At 34.1% G+C, this 14,198-nt stretch overlaps 1 long non-coding RNA gene across 1 annotated transcript; it reads right to left on the minus strand.

Moving 5' to 3' along the window:
* Positions 1-987: 987 nt before the first annotated feature.
* On the minus strand, positions 988-13,785 carry LOC131492898 (uncharacterized). Its single transcript, XR_009252337.1, has 3 exons — positions 13,721-13,785; positions 4,344-4,401; positions 988-1,075 (listed from the first exon to the last, which is right to left on the minus strand). It is a non-coding gene; the product is annotated as an uncharacterized LOC131492898 (long non-coding RNA).
* Between the last annotated feature and the right edge of the window lie 413 nt (positions 13,786-14,198).

Here is a 14,198-nt window from a genome sequence, read left to right on the forward strand (position 1 = left end):
ATAAAAAAATTAAAAAAAACACAAAACTGAGGGGAAAACCTTCACTGAAGAAAAAAGGTGGAATTATATAGATAAAAGAATCATTCCTTTCAAAGGTTTAACAAATGAGTACCTTCCAAATATCAGGTAGTGGGTGCACAAAAATAAATAAGCATGCCCTAAGGAATCCATAGCCTAGTGGATTCTAAAAATGTCATTGTGTAAGGTGAGAATAGTAACAGACGTATGCACAAGTACAAATATACTTATGTTTTTGAGGATTAAAGAGGGGAAGGAAGGAATCTTATACTAAAACAATGATGACTGGATGAGGTTTCATTTTGTATCTGTGGTGCAGTACAATGATCAAATACAAAAAGAAGCAGTTGAAAGGAATAAAAGCTTGGAGGCACAAACCGGGATTGTGTACAGGGAACTTTCAGAATTTTGTATTCTGAGTCTGAAGGATGAGGTATAAAGGAGCTTGACTGACAGAAGGTGGGGTGGTCATGCAACATCATAAATCAGTTTAAGAAAATATGCTGTAGCAAAGGGAAGCCATTAAACACCAAAGCAGTTAATGACCTTCTCATCATTGTTTTAAAGTAAGAAAACTAAAATGTCAACTTTTAGGTAACTCAGCATTTGGGAAATTTTTATAGTCCAATTTTTTTGCAATTTGTGTGGTCACAAAAGACTGCTAAGCCCAAAGTAGTTAACCTCTACGTGATAATCCTTCAGAAGAATCAATAATTGTGTTTCAGTTGAAATAATTTCCATTATAAATGCTGCTGTGCTTAAAAATTTCTCTTTACAAATCATCAATTTACCTGATGTGAATTTGTCTTTGTTTTTGTTTTTTTTCTTTTGTAAAATGCACTCCCTGGTACATAAAATTCACTTTTACCATTGTTTTCAGTATAATGGATTTCTCTGCACTACAGACTTCATTACAGTTGATTGGAACACCAAGAGATGCACTTAAACGTGCTACTACATGACAGCATGGAGGAGAATTGAGCAAATGGGATGCCTTCTCAATTTATACAGCTAAAATCTTTCCAATTAGTTGAAGAATCCAAAATCACCATTGAATCTAAAAAAAAATCAAAAAAATAACAACATGTTAGGTAAGACAATACCTAAGGTCTAAATAAGTGTATGGAACTTAAAAATTATAATCTAACATGACTCTTCAAAGATAATAACTATGGATATTTAGATATTTAGGAGACTAATGATTTCAGGACTTGAAATTAAAAACATCTTTTCCATTGTGTTTACCTTTATAAATAATATCACTGCATGCATGTTGGTATTTGTATTATTTCAATCTGCGTTCTTAGCAAAATATCTTATTTTGTGCATTTCACCCAGTTCTATTTGGAATTTGCACTAGTAAAAATGATAATAGACAAGACAAAATTAATTGATACTCCCATTACATTGCTAGTTTCATATATATGGAGAATCACATATTGAGAGTCAAATATTTATATACTACAGTGTCTGTTCTCTTATCTCAGCATTGATGGCTTGTTAGATATTGTTTCTGGAAGCTTCCTAACCCATTGAATGATTAAATTGCAGCTTACTTTGTGTTGTAATATATTTAAATCCTTAGGGTACAGCTTCTTAGAGCTTCTGATCGGAAAACATTTCCTGGACGCACTTTATATCCATTATGTATAGATTACAATGGATTTCCAATAAAGGAAGATGAGCCAACCATTAAACTCATGTATGACAAATATAAAACAACTTTGCTTATTCTAGCTGCAAACCATCACCATTTGTCAAATGTGTGTGATGGGCCAATGCAAATTCCTGTGTGGTGCACACTAATTACATTAACTGTGTGCTCAAGATTTTTGAGAATAAACTTATTTAAATCCTTTATGCATTACAAAAACATCTGTTCATATTACATCAAATCTTTTGTTTTCTGTTGGCATATATGTCACTAAGATAAATTTTTTTATAAGCTGTAATTTACTTCACTTTGTGGATGTTACTGGTTATTAAAATAGCAAAATTATGTACAAATTGGTAATAAAATGTTGATAATAAGCCATATATATAATATACATACATATAATATATAATCCTCCCAGAAAATTTAATATTTGCCCTAAAATTTTGATTTCTGTAAAAGTTATTTAAATCAGAAGATTCTTTGTCTTTGAGAATTAGTGCTAGACAACACAGTGGTATCATATGCAATACTTTTAATCCCCATAATACTGTTGCAATTCTATCCCATTGTTTTATAGATGCATAGTCTGAGGGCTAAAAGATTAAGCAGCCTACTCAAAACTCATAAAACTAGTGAACGTCAGCGTCAGGTTTCAGATCAAGGTCTGTTGATTTCTAATTTTTTTTTTTATCTTCCCTAGGAATCTGCCTCTCAGAACTGAAAATGTGACCTGAAATTCATTCATATCAGGATCAAAGCATCTTCAGGTAAGGTAAGATTACCAACAAATTGCCAACACCAGTGCTCTGGGTATATTTAAAGAATTGTTCCTCTGGCATTCTAGTTTATCACTGGATTTTTCTTCTGTAAACATAAAGATCTATTCTCCTTGTCTGTGAGGGTTTTTATTACAATATGGTCAGTAAAGACATCTTGATGTACCATCTGGAATTAAAGAGAATTGAAGGGAAAAAATGAAGAAAGTTTGAAAAACAACCAAATCGATGTTGTGTAGAAAAAAAAATGCTTCAGGTGGGATGTAATTGAATAAAGACATACATAGTATAGATAATGTCAATGCAAGTTATTGCTTTTTGCACAATGTGTGTGAGACTTGAGAAGCCACATACATAGAGTAAAATATAAGTTCAAATGAGTCAAATTCTACACAAAGGTGGCTTTTAGTCATTTTGGGTTAATCTATTTTTTAGACTAGCTTCCCAAGTGCTGCACAGCAATTAGGATTTTAACTTGCCTAACAGTTAAAATAAACTTTTTAAATAAAGTCTAATCTTTTGCAAAACTGATGCCACAAAATCAAGTAACTATAATCATTTCATAGAATTTTTGATGTTAGTCTAGTAGTTGTTAAATGTCAAATTCTAGCAACTTATTTAATATAAAATTAAAAGCCCCTCATTTCCACACTGCAAATATATCAAAATGAATTTAAAAATATAACAATATTTCTTTCCTTTTTTCTTCCTTCCTTCCTTCTTTCTTTCCATCCGTCCTTCCTTCCTTCCTTCCATTACTCAAGGGAGTATCCAGGAACTCTTATGCATGATGTAACTTTGCTGCTTTTACCCTCATAATGACTTGAAAAATTGGTGTTATTATATCCATTTTAAGATGACAAAACAGTCTCAGGAATCTTAATCGATGCAAAGTTACATAAATATATGACCTTAATTATTATTTCAAGCTCACATAAATATGTTAATGGTAGATTTGAATTCGAGTTTACTTAACTTCAAAGCTAACCTTTGGGGGCACCTGGGTGGCTCAGTCAGTTAAGCATATGACTCTTGATTTCAGCTCAGGGCATGATCTTGGGTTGGTGAGATCAAACCCTGCTTTGGGCTCTGCACTGAGTGTGGAGCTTGCTTGGGATTCTCACCCTCTCTCTCTGCCCTTCCTCTGCTTGCTTATGTGCACTCTCTCTCACTTCCAAAAAAAAAAAAGAAAAAAGAAAAAAAAAGCCAACATTTGTTCTTTACTTTGCACTCTTATTTTAGTTATATAATAATTCCTGTAAAAGTATGCAAATAGTGTGCAAATTCTGAATTTACACCACCATATATGCTATATTAAATGAGTAATGTATGTGCAGTACTCTGAAATACATGCGTATCTTCTGGAAATATACCATATTATTCTCATTTTTGATGGTCTCAAATCCAGATTGGAAAACATGGCATTTAAACAAATAATCAATCTAAAACAAAGAGCATGTAAAAATTCCATATAGCTGGGGCTGACAATAAATGCCCTAAATATGTGGGGGTACCACAAAAACTTCAATGGAGAGAGGCCTTACAGAATGGCTATAATTACATAGTCATAAAGGAGGAAGTAGTACTTTCAAAGGAACCTGGTGAAGAGAGTTATTAGTATGGATAAAAGGGGAACATGGCTGAGAATTGATAGAAGTGAGAGTATGGAGGACTTAAATGCTACCTGGTAATCTGAACTTCATTTTGTTGTGGTGAATATTCATTAGCATGTTATTTTACAGAAAGTTGGTAATAATTAAAGAATTTTGTAAGCAGTATTCAAGAGAAAGTGGCTTAAGAGAATATCAATACTCTAGTTAGAAAGCATAAAATAATGTGGACTTAGCATAAAGTGGCAGATAGAAATGGATAGACAGAACTAGACGACTTACCCTGGAGCTCTTTGTCCATGCCCTAGTTCCCTCTTCCAGGTTTTGGGTTGCCTCAAATCTAAGCCAGGGATAGCAGAGAAAAAGTAAACAATAAACTCATAACTAATTTGGTAGTCAAAATAAAGCTAGAAATGGATATATGTAGTGTAGTGAATATTTATTTAGTATCCTATTTTTGACTTTCATAATGGTTATGGCAAACCATTGTGAAGGGCATATTGAGAGGGCCATTATAAAGGGCAAAGCTAGGAGACTATATGTGTATTTCAGGGAGAATCAGTAATGGAGTAGACATTTACAGGGATGTGGAACCAGATAAAGATAATATAAGGTTTTGAAGCTATCTGGGAGAAGTATTACAAAACATAAAATTTTATACTCTATTTCTTTTTTTTTAATTTTAAAATGTTTATTTATTTATTTTTTTTGAGAGAGAGAGAGAGAGAGAGAGAGAGAGAGAGAGAGAGAGAGTATGAGCGGGGGAGGAGCAGAGAGAGAAGGAGACACAGAATCCAAACAAGCTTCAGACTCTGAGACGTAAGCACAGAACACGATGCAGGGCTCAAACCCACCAACTGCAAGATGATGACCTGAGCTGAAGTCAGACGCTTAACTGACTGAGCCACCCAGGCACCTCCCTATTCTCTATTTTTATGAGTTTGACCATTTTAAATACCTCATATAGGAACAATAAATTGTAGATATATGCTGGACAATATTGTGCCTACACTTAACAATGCTGTAGTGTGTTTTTAAACATTTGTTAAAAGGGTAAGTCTCAAACTAAGTATTCTTACACAATTAGACAAAAAAAAAAGGCAATCCTCCTAGGTTAGAAATTGAAAATTCTTAGATTCTTCATGAATTTTAGATAACATTGGCTTTCATTTGAAAATATTATGGATAAATGTTGAGAGTCGGTCTTTATTTTTATAGCAACCAATTTACAAGCAATAATTCTAGGCTAAAATATTCATTAATGATTTAGACTAATTTTACTTTATTATATTTTATGGAAAAGGTCAGAGAGGCAACCCTTTTTGTACTTGATGTTCTCAATTGTGTTTTATATGTTTAAAGGTACCTTTTTAAAGTATGTTTGTACAGCTCTTTTTTTTAACATATGCTATTACTTATTAAATGAATGACACCATGTTAGAATTTGGGGATGTGATACATGACATCCCTTGCCTCTCGTGAAGCTCATGGTGCGTTGTTGGGGAGATACATAAAATTAGGCATTTACAGAGGAATAGAATGGATGCTCTCATAGGTATGAGCATGGAGCTATGGAACTTCATGGAAAGGATAGTTCTCTGGGTAAAAGTGGAAACATGGTGACAGGTTTTCTTTAAAATGTAGTTTACAAGTAAAGTGTACAAAATAGTATTATACACACATATGTATATATCTACAATTTGTAAGATCTACATTTAAACAACTGCTATAGTGCAGAAAACATGCAGAAAATAATACTTAAAATGATGATGGAGACAAAAACTTTACCTACTTCATCAGTTTTTCTTGGGCCAGTTCTGCTCTCATGCTTTCAAAACACTAGCACAAATGTAGTCTCTGGGACTATGTATTTAATTTATCTCTACTCCTTGTTATTCTCATCGGTCTCACAGAATGAATAAATTGTTGAGCAGAGGCAGAACAATTATAATATTTTATGGAACCCAGTGAAAAGATTTCATAAGCTATGACCTCGTTACTTAACCACGAGAGAATGATGCTTGAACCCATTCTCGATGCCTGAAAGAGTCATATTTTATTCATTATTCTAGCAAGAATAAAGAGTTAATTTTTAAGAGTCACAGCTTATCACCTAAGGGGATGATGCTCATAAATTTTTCACTCCATATAAGGACTACTCATCATGCTCTCATGCATTATTTTATTGGGAGACCCTAATGAGTCAAAAAAGCTTCTGATCTCTTCATTTGTATAGATGTGTGTGTGTGTGTGTGTGTGTGTGTGTGTGTGTGTGTGTGTGTAATAGGTTTGGGGGGAAAATCTTGGACTCAGTGGTTCATAGGAAAAAATATGTTGTTAAAATATTATGTGTAAAGATTAGTTATCTTCAGATGTCATTTGCTATCCTCTTGGTTGCAATTTTAGCCACTATTTTCATTCACTTCTCAGTTACTCAGAGTCTAATTATCACATCTGTGAATTAGTTCATTTTGCCTTCTATGTATGCCTCCATTTACTCTTTTTACTGCTTATTTGTACCTACACCAAAAAGTGGTGAGAAACGGAGGATGAACATTACATTTGACAATTTTCCACTTAATATCTTCCACAGTAAATTATGTAAAATTATTGGTTAAGTCACTATTTCTAGGTTATCTTTGGATTTAGTGTTTTTTTGTTTTTATGGTTCTCACTGTGGTTGGAGCTACACTAGTGGGAGAACACAAAGCTCATGCCTATGGAACACTATCAGAAAAATTACTTTTTTGGGGCGCCTGGGTGGCTCAGTCGGTTAAGCGTCCGACTTCGGCTCAGGTCATGATCTCACGGTCTGTGAGTTCAAGCCCCGCGTCAGGCTCTGTGCTGACTGCTCAGAGCCTGGAGTCTGTTTCAGATTCTGTGTCTTCCTCTCTCTCTGACCCTCCCCCATCCATGATCTGTCTCTCTCTGTCTCAAAAATAAATAAACGTTAAAAAAATCTTTAAAAAAAAAAAAAGAAAAATTACTTTTTTAACTTATACAGTGCTATTTGTCAATTATGTATCAATAAAATGGGAAAAGTATCACGTTTTAAAGACTGCCTTGTGAAAGATGGAATGAGTTAGAAAGAAGAGGGTGTAGGAAGAAAAGAAAGAAAATAAAAAGCATATGTAGTTTACACAACAGTAGAAATGTGAATTACATTTTCATGCTAAGTAGTCATGAATCTGCTATATTTCAGTCATAGTGACCATCCTGACGAAAACTTAGGAGAAATAAATCAGGAATAACAGTATCAAATGAGAGATCAGCAATGTAATGTGGGGCAGAGTGGAAGGTAGCTTAGCATATATTCATAGTAGACTTTGTTTGCTGCAATAAAAAAGTTGAGTTTATTTAATTGGCATTGTTTGGTGCATTTTGGAACCTTTATCTGTAAAATTTATTTACACTGAAATTTTGAGAGAAAAAATTTCATCTCTGAAGTCTAATTAAAATAATGCTCATTTAATGCATATAATTACGACAGTCTCTAACATTGAATAAGTGTTCAATAAATGTTAGCCATAATTATTAGCAGAAAAAGTAAGGACCACTAGTAAGAGACAAGAATGAAGAATAAGGTACATTTTGTAAATGGAACCCGAGCATTATCAATTGGTTAGATTTGAGGAAGATAAATAAAGAAAAAAAAAAGTATGTTTTGAGCATATTCCAATATTTTGTGTCCAGGTTTTGGAAAGTAATTATTACAGAGAGGAATCTCAAGAAGAAGAATTAAATTAGAAGAAAAATGTTTGTATTCATTAGAATAGGCTAAATTTCAGTGGCTTAGCACAGTAAAGATTTAATTAACACGTAGGTTCCAGCAGGTCCTCAAGGCAGCAGTTTTCTATGCACAGCAAGGGAGTCTGCTTCAATCTCGCACCTCCATCATACCAACACAAGACCCCTCACAATTATGTAACACAGCATGGAGGACTTTATCATTTTAAGCCAATATATGTGCTCTCCTTCCCTCCTGTGTACTACATTACTTGGCCCTACTAATACTGAACTTGGCCTATGTGACTTGTGTTAGCCAAAAGAATATTGGCAAAAGTCAATTAAGGATGGGCCTGCCGGGTACTTTGGCAGTTTGGCAGGGCCCTTTGCTCTCCTGCCATCTTTATTAAAAAGCATGCCCCAGGAGCTGTCGTCCTTTCATTATGTGCTTCCAGACTGAAAGCAAAGAACATGCAAGCCTAGCTGATCTCGCACTGGCTTATAGTTTCAGCAAACGAAAAGCAAATATCTTTATATGAAAACTTCGACATTGGGTTATTGCATAGTATTATTGCTAATCAGTTCACTGATCAATACATAATTAAGAACGCATAAGTGGATTTTTCACTGGCATCAAATGCTTTAGCCCAGAAGTGACACAGGTCACTTTAATGCACAGTTAGTTGGTAATAGTTTTTTTTATTTGACATTGAGATATAATTCACAAACCAATAAAATTTTCTACTTAAATTATACAATTCAGTAGTTTTAGTATATTCACAGAGTTGGACAATCATAAATAACATTCAATTTTAAAATATTTATGTCTTTCTCCATAAGGAACCCCATATGCATAATCAGTCATTCCCATTTTCCCTCAAACTGTTTCAGCTGTAGGCAACTACTGATCTATTTTTGTTCTCTTATAATTTGCCTATTTGAAACTCAAATAAATGGGACTAAATAACTGTGGTAATTTGTGACTGGCTACTTTTTTTTAGCGTTCATTATTTTTTCTAGGTTCATTCATGTCATAGCATGTATTAGTATCTCTCTCTTTCTTATTGCTGAGTAATATTCCATGCATGGACATACCACATTTTGTTTACCCATTGAACAAGTAATGGAGATTTGGACCATTTCCGCCATTTGGCTACTATGACTATTGTAGCTATGAACATATTTTACAAGCTTTTGTGTGAACATATGTTCCCATTTCTCTTCAATATATACATAGGAATAGAATTCCTGGGACATATGGTAACTCTGTTTAATCTTTTGAAAACAGCTAGATTGTTTTTCAAAACAGCTACATCACTTTACATTCCCATCGTCAGTATATGAGGATTCCATTTACGCCACATCCTTGTGAGTACTTATTATTATTTGACTTTTTGATTGTAGTCATCCTAGTGGGAGTCAAATGGTATTTCATTTTGTTTTAGATTTACATTTCCCTGATATTACATTTCCCTGATAGTTAATGATATTCAGCATCTGTTCATGTGCTTATTGGCCATTTGAATATACTCTTAGGACAAATGTCTGTTCATGCCCTTACCATTTTTCATTGCATTATTTGTTATGTATTTTGAGTTATATTATTTAGGTATTATTGATACAGTCCTCTTATTAGATGTATGATTGCAAACATTTTTATTTCCAATGTTATGATTTGTCTTTGTACTTTCTTAATGATGTCTTTTGCAGGGAAAATAAATTTATTTTGATGAATTCCAGTTTACCTGTTTTTTTTTTTTGTTTGTTTGTTTTTTGTTTTTTTTTTTTTTTGCATGTAGTTTTGGTGTCATAGTCAAGGAGGATATTCTTAATTCAAAATCACAAAGACTTACTCCTATATTCTCTTCTAAATGTTTTATAGTTTTAGTTCTTATATTTATGCCCAGATTCGCTTTGAGTTAATACTAGTAAGTGGAGTAAGGAAGGGGTGCAACTTCATTCTTTCATGTGCAGATATATAATTTTCAAAGCACCGTTTACTGAAAAGATTTTTTTCTATTGAATAGCCACAGAATCCGTGTCAAAAATTTATTTTCTGTAAATGTGATAGTTTATTTCTAGATGTTCAATTCTATTCCATTAAACTGTTTGTCTATCTTGAGGCCAGTACCATACCTTTGTAGTCAATTTTGAAATTAAGAACTAGGAGTCTTTCAACTTTGTGCTTCCTTTTCCAAATTATTTTGGCTATTTAGGGTATCTTGCAATTCCATATATATTTTAGAATGAAGTTAGCTTGTCCAGTCTGTGAAGAAGCCAGCTGAGATTTTGATGGGGATCACATTGAATCTCTAGATCTATTTATGGAATGTTGTTTTCTTAACAATATTCAATCTTTCAGAATGAAAGAACAAGGGTTTCCTACCATTTAGTTAGGTCTTCTTTAATTCTTTTTCAACATTGTGTTGTGATTGTCACAGGATGAATTTTCACTTATTTTGTTAAATTTATTTTAATAATTCTTAAATTTTTTAAAACTTACTTTTGATGTTATTGAGAATGGGAATGCTGGCTTAATTTCATTTTTGGATTGTCCATTGCTGGTGTATAGATACAATTAATTTCTTACCTTGATCTTATATTCTGTAACCTCACTGAATTTGCTTATTTTTAAATGGTATTTTAGTAGTTTCCTTATAATTTTCTATATATAAGATCATTTCATCTGCAAATAGAGATAGTTTTATTTTTTCTATCCACTATGGCTGCCTTTTATTTCATTTTCTGCCTAACTTATCTGGCTGAAACCTGCAGTACAATGTTAATGGAAATGCATCCTTGTTTTGTTATGATATTAGGAAAAAGCCTTCAGTCTTATATCATTTAGAATAATTTTAGTTGTGGAAATTTCATAGGTCCTTTTATCAGGTCAAATAAGTTCCTTTGAATTCCTAGTTTATTGGATGTTTTAAATTATAAAGGGGTATAGAATTTGGCAAATCCTTCTTCTTCATCTATTAAGATAGTCATGAGCAGGCACCTGGGTGGCTCAGTTGGTTAAGCGTCCGACTTCACCTCAGATCATGATCCCCCAGTTCATGAGTTTCAGCCCTGCAGCGGGCTCTGTGCTGGTAGCTTAGAGCCTGGAGCCTGCTTCAGATTCTGTGTCTCCCTCTGACTCTCTGCCCCTCCCTGGCTTACACACACAACTCTCTCTACTCTCTCTCTCAAAAATAAATAGACATTTAAAAAGTTTAAAAAAAAAAGATAATCATGGAGGTGTTGGCCTATATTCTAACGATATGTTGTAGCACATTGATTTTTCAAATGGTAAAATAACCTTGCATTCTTGGAACAAGTAAGTTATGTTGCATATTTCTTGTTTTAATTTGTTGCTGGGTTAGTTTGATAGTTCGTTGAGAATTTTTGTGTCTTTATTCATGATATTGATCTGCACTCTTATTTTGTGTATAACGATTTTTTTTCCAGTTTGGTATCAGTATAATAGTGATCACATAGAATGAGTTGGGAAATGTTGCTCCATCCTTATGTTTGGCAAAGTTCACAAATGAAGCCTTTTGAGCCTAAGTTTTTCTTTGTGGGAAGATTTGAAATTTATGATCCATTATCTTTTCCTGTCATAGGTCTATTTAGCTTTTCTCCTGAGTCAGTGGTGGTAGTCTGTCTTTCTAGTAATTTGTCCATTTCATCCAAAACAGAACCAACAATATAAATTAGTAAGTTATATAGAAATCAAATTGGTTGGCATGAAGTTTTTCACTGTATTCTCTTATAATTGTTTTATTCCTGTAGATTGAGCATGATTTTCCTCCTGGATTCCTGATTTTAACAATTTATCTTTTTTTTCTTGATCAATCTAGATAGTTGTGTCATTTTGTTGACTTTTACAAAATGTTGACTTTTACAAAGAATTAACTTTTGACTTTGTTGATTTTCAGGACTGTTTCTCATTACATCAATTTCATTAACATCTGCTATATTCTTTTAGTATGTATTTCTGCCTGCCATACTGTCCTCGTCCAGATTTACATGTTAGTATGGTAGGCAGAATAATGGGCCCCCAAAGGTGTCTGCATCCTAAATCCTAGAACCTGTGAATTTGATAGATAACACAGAAAGGGGGAATTACTGTTATAGATGGAAACAAGACTATGAATCAGCTCTAAGATATCTGGTTCCCATCCAAAAAACCTGTGTGTAATTTTTCAGAGTCAATCATAGGTGATTACAAAGTTGACTCACAGCCAGTGCATTGCAGTTTCCAAAAAGAAATGCAATCAAGAACTCAGACCCTCTGGATGACCATGTTGATTTTGGTTTTTTGGTCTTGTTTCTTTTTTTTTTTTTTTTTTCATTCTTATCCCAGATGCCTGAATTCAAGGCTTCTCTTGAGGAAAGACTCCCTCAGGTACTTCTGACAAGGAGGAGGAGGAAACTATGGACGGACACTTTTTACAACTCTGACCCAATACTTTTTCACTCCTAGCCCTCCCTCCTTTCTCTTCTCTGGGCCTCGATGGCATAAAACTGCCGGAACCTTTTTGTTTGGGGGATTCCTTGGCTGCAGGACAACCCCCCTATCTGTGCTAACCCACCTTAGTTTCCACAGGTATGCCATTCCATGGCGGGATATGGGAGGGAGAGAAGTCTGCAGTTTCTCCAGGTTTAGACCCTTGCTTCCACCATGATTAAAGGACATACTCTTTTATTTTAGCTCATTGGTTTTAATTGACAACTCTGACACCTGGCAGGTCAGCTCTTCCTCCAGCTCAGCTGAGCTCTTGACAAGTTGACTTTAAGGTATAGAGATTAGGCTGGATTACCCAGGTGGACTCAATGTAACCACAAAAGGGTCTTAAAAATGGAAGAAGAAGGGTGCAGAGATCATAGAGAATATGGAGGAAGAGGAACCAGGAGCTAATGCGGGCAGCTTCTGGGGACTGCTGGACAATAGATCAGATTCTTTCCTAGGGCTTTCGGAAAGTAATGCAGCTGTGCTGACTCCTTAATCTTAAGCCCGTGAGAGCTGTATCGGATTTCTGACCTACAAAAATGTAAGTTTAAAAACTTTGTGTTGTTAAGTTTGTTAAACTTAGTTTAAACTAAGTTTTGATAGGTTTTTTTTTTACAGCAACAGAAAACTAATACATGAGATCTCTAAGCCATATATTCGATTCACTTCACTTGTATGCAAAAGAGTCATCTCTTCATGACTTTTCTGTTTTATACTCAGTTCATTTCATATTTTATGTGATGTTTTCCAAGGAGCCATGTGCCATAAATTCATATAGCCCAGGGTTTTCTACTTCTCCCACAAAAAATTCTAGGCAACAGATTGGTGGTGGGGTGTGGGGATGTGCAAAATGAGTGAGGGGGATCAAGAGATACAAACTTCTGGATACAACATGATTTCTGGGATTGTAACATAGAATGTGGTGACTCTGGTTAATAATACCTTATTGAATATTTGGAAGTTAAGAAAATAGATCTTAGAAGTTCTCATCACAAGAAAAATAGTGTTACTATGTGATTAATGTTAACTAGAATTATTGTGGTGATCATTTTGTAATATATACGTACATCAAATATGTTGCATACCTGAAAGCAATACAGTGTTATATGTCACTTTTATCTCATTTGAAAAAAAGAAATTCTAGGCAACAAGTGCATCCTATTGAGAAGTCCCATCTGAAATTTCTTCTGCTTGTCAAATCTGTCATTAGTGCGTTTAAAAGGAAAGGAGACTGGATCAGCTGTCTTCATTCTTTCATTCAGGCTCTCTTTTCCATAACTAGGGACAATGTATTACAGCGTATTCTGCTTAATCTTTTCCTTCTGGACCCGTTTTTTACTTTGTAGGCTATGTCTGTAGATGTTTTTCTCTAAAGGATTTGACAATTGAACTTTATAGTAACCCTCTAGCAAAGTATTGTACAAATTCTACTGCCTACCTGATTATAATCTTGACCCAAGCAGCCAGGAGAGTGTTGGGATTCCCAGTATAGGTAGAATGGCTTAGAAAGAAAAAACAAACAAAAAAACAAACAAAAAAGTTCAGATAAAACAACTCCAGGATCTCTATTTAAGTTGACTACATCTGGTGATCAAATGGGCAAAGTATTTCCAATATACTGCAGGAAGTACAAAGTGATTTTGGCAAGCCTTGGACAGAGATAATACTCTGATGAAATACAGACATCTTTGTGGGAATATGAGTGGGATTACAATGTGTCACTTGAGAGATGTTATCTCAAAAAAGAAGGCGGTAAAGCAAAGTAAGGCTGACAGATTTCAGGACTTGTATTAATTTTGATGGCATATCTCAATTTTCATTCACTCCTAACAATAGGCAAGGGGACATAGGCATTATAATTTATAAAATATAGAAGTTTCCAAAGCTTTCCCCTCCCTTCTATCATCTATCTTAAT

The sequence above is a fragment of the Neofelis nebulosa genome, chromosome 2 (genome assembly GCF_028018385.1).
Source record: "Neofelis nebulosa isolate mNeoNeb1 chromosome 2, mNeoNeb1.pri, whole genome shotgun sequence".
Taxonomy (NCBI): Eukaryota; Metazoa; Chordata; class Mammalia; order Carnivora; family Felidae; genus Neofelis; species Neofelis nebulosa.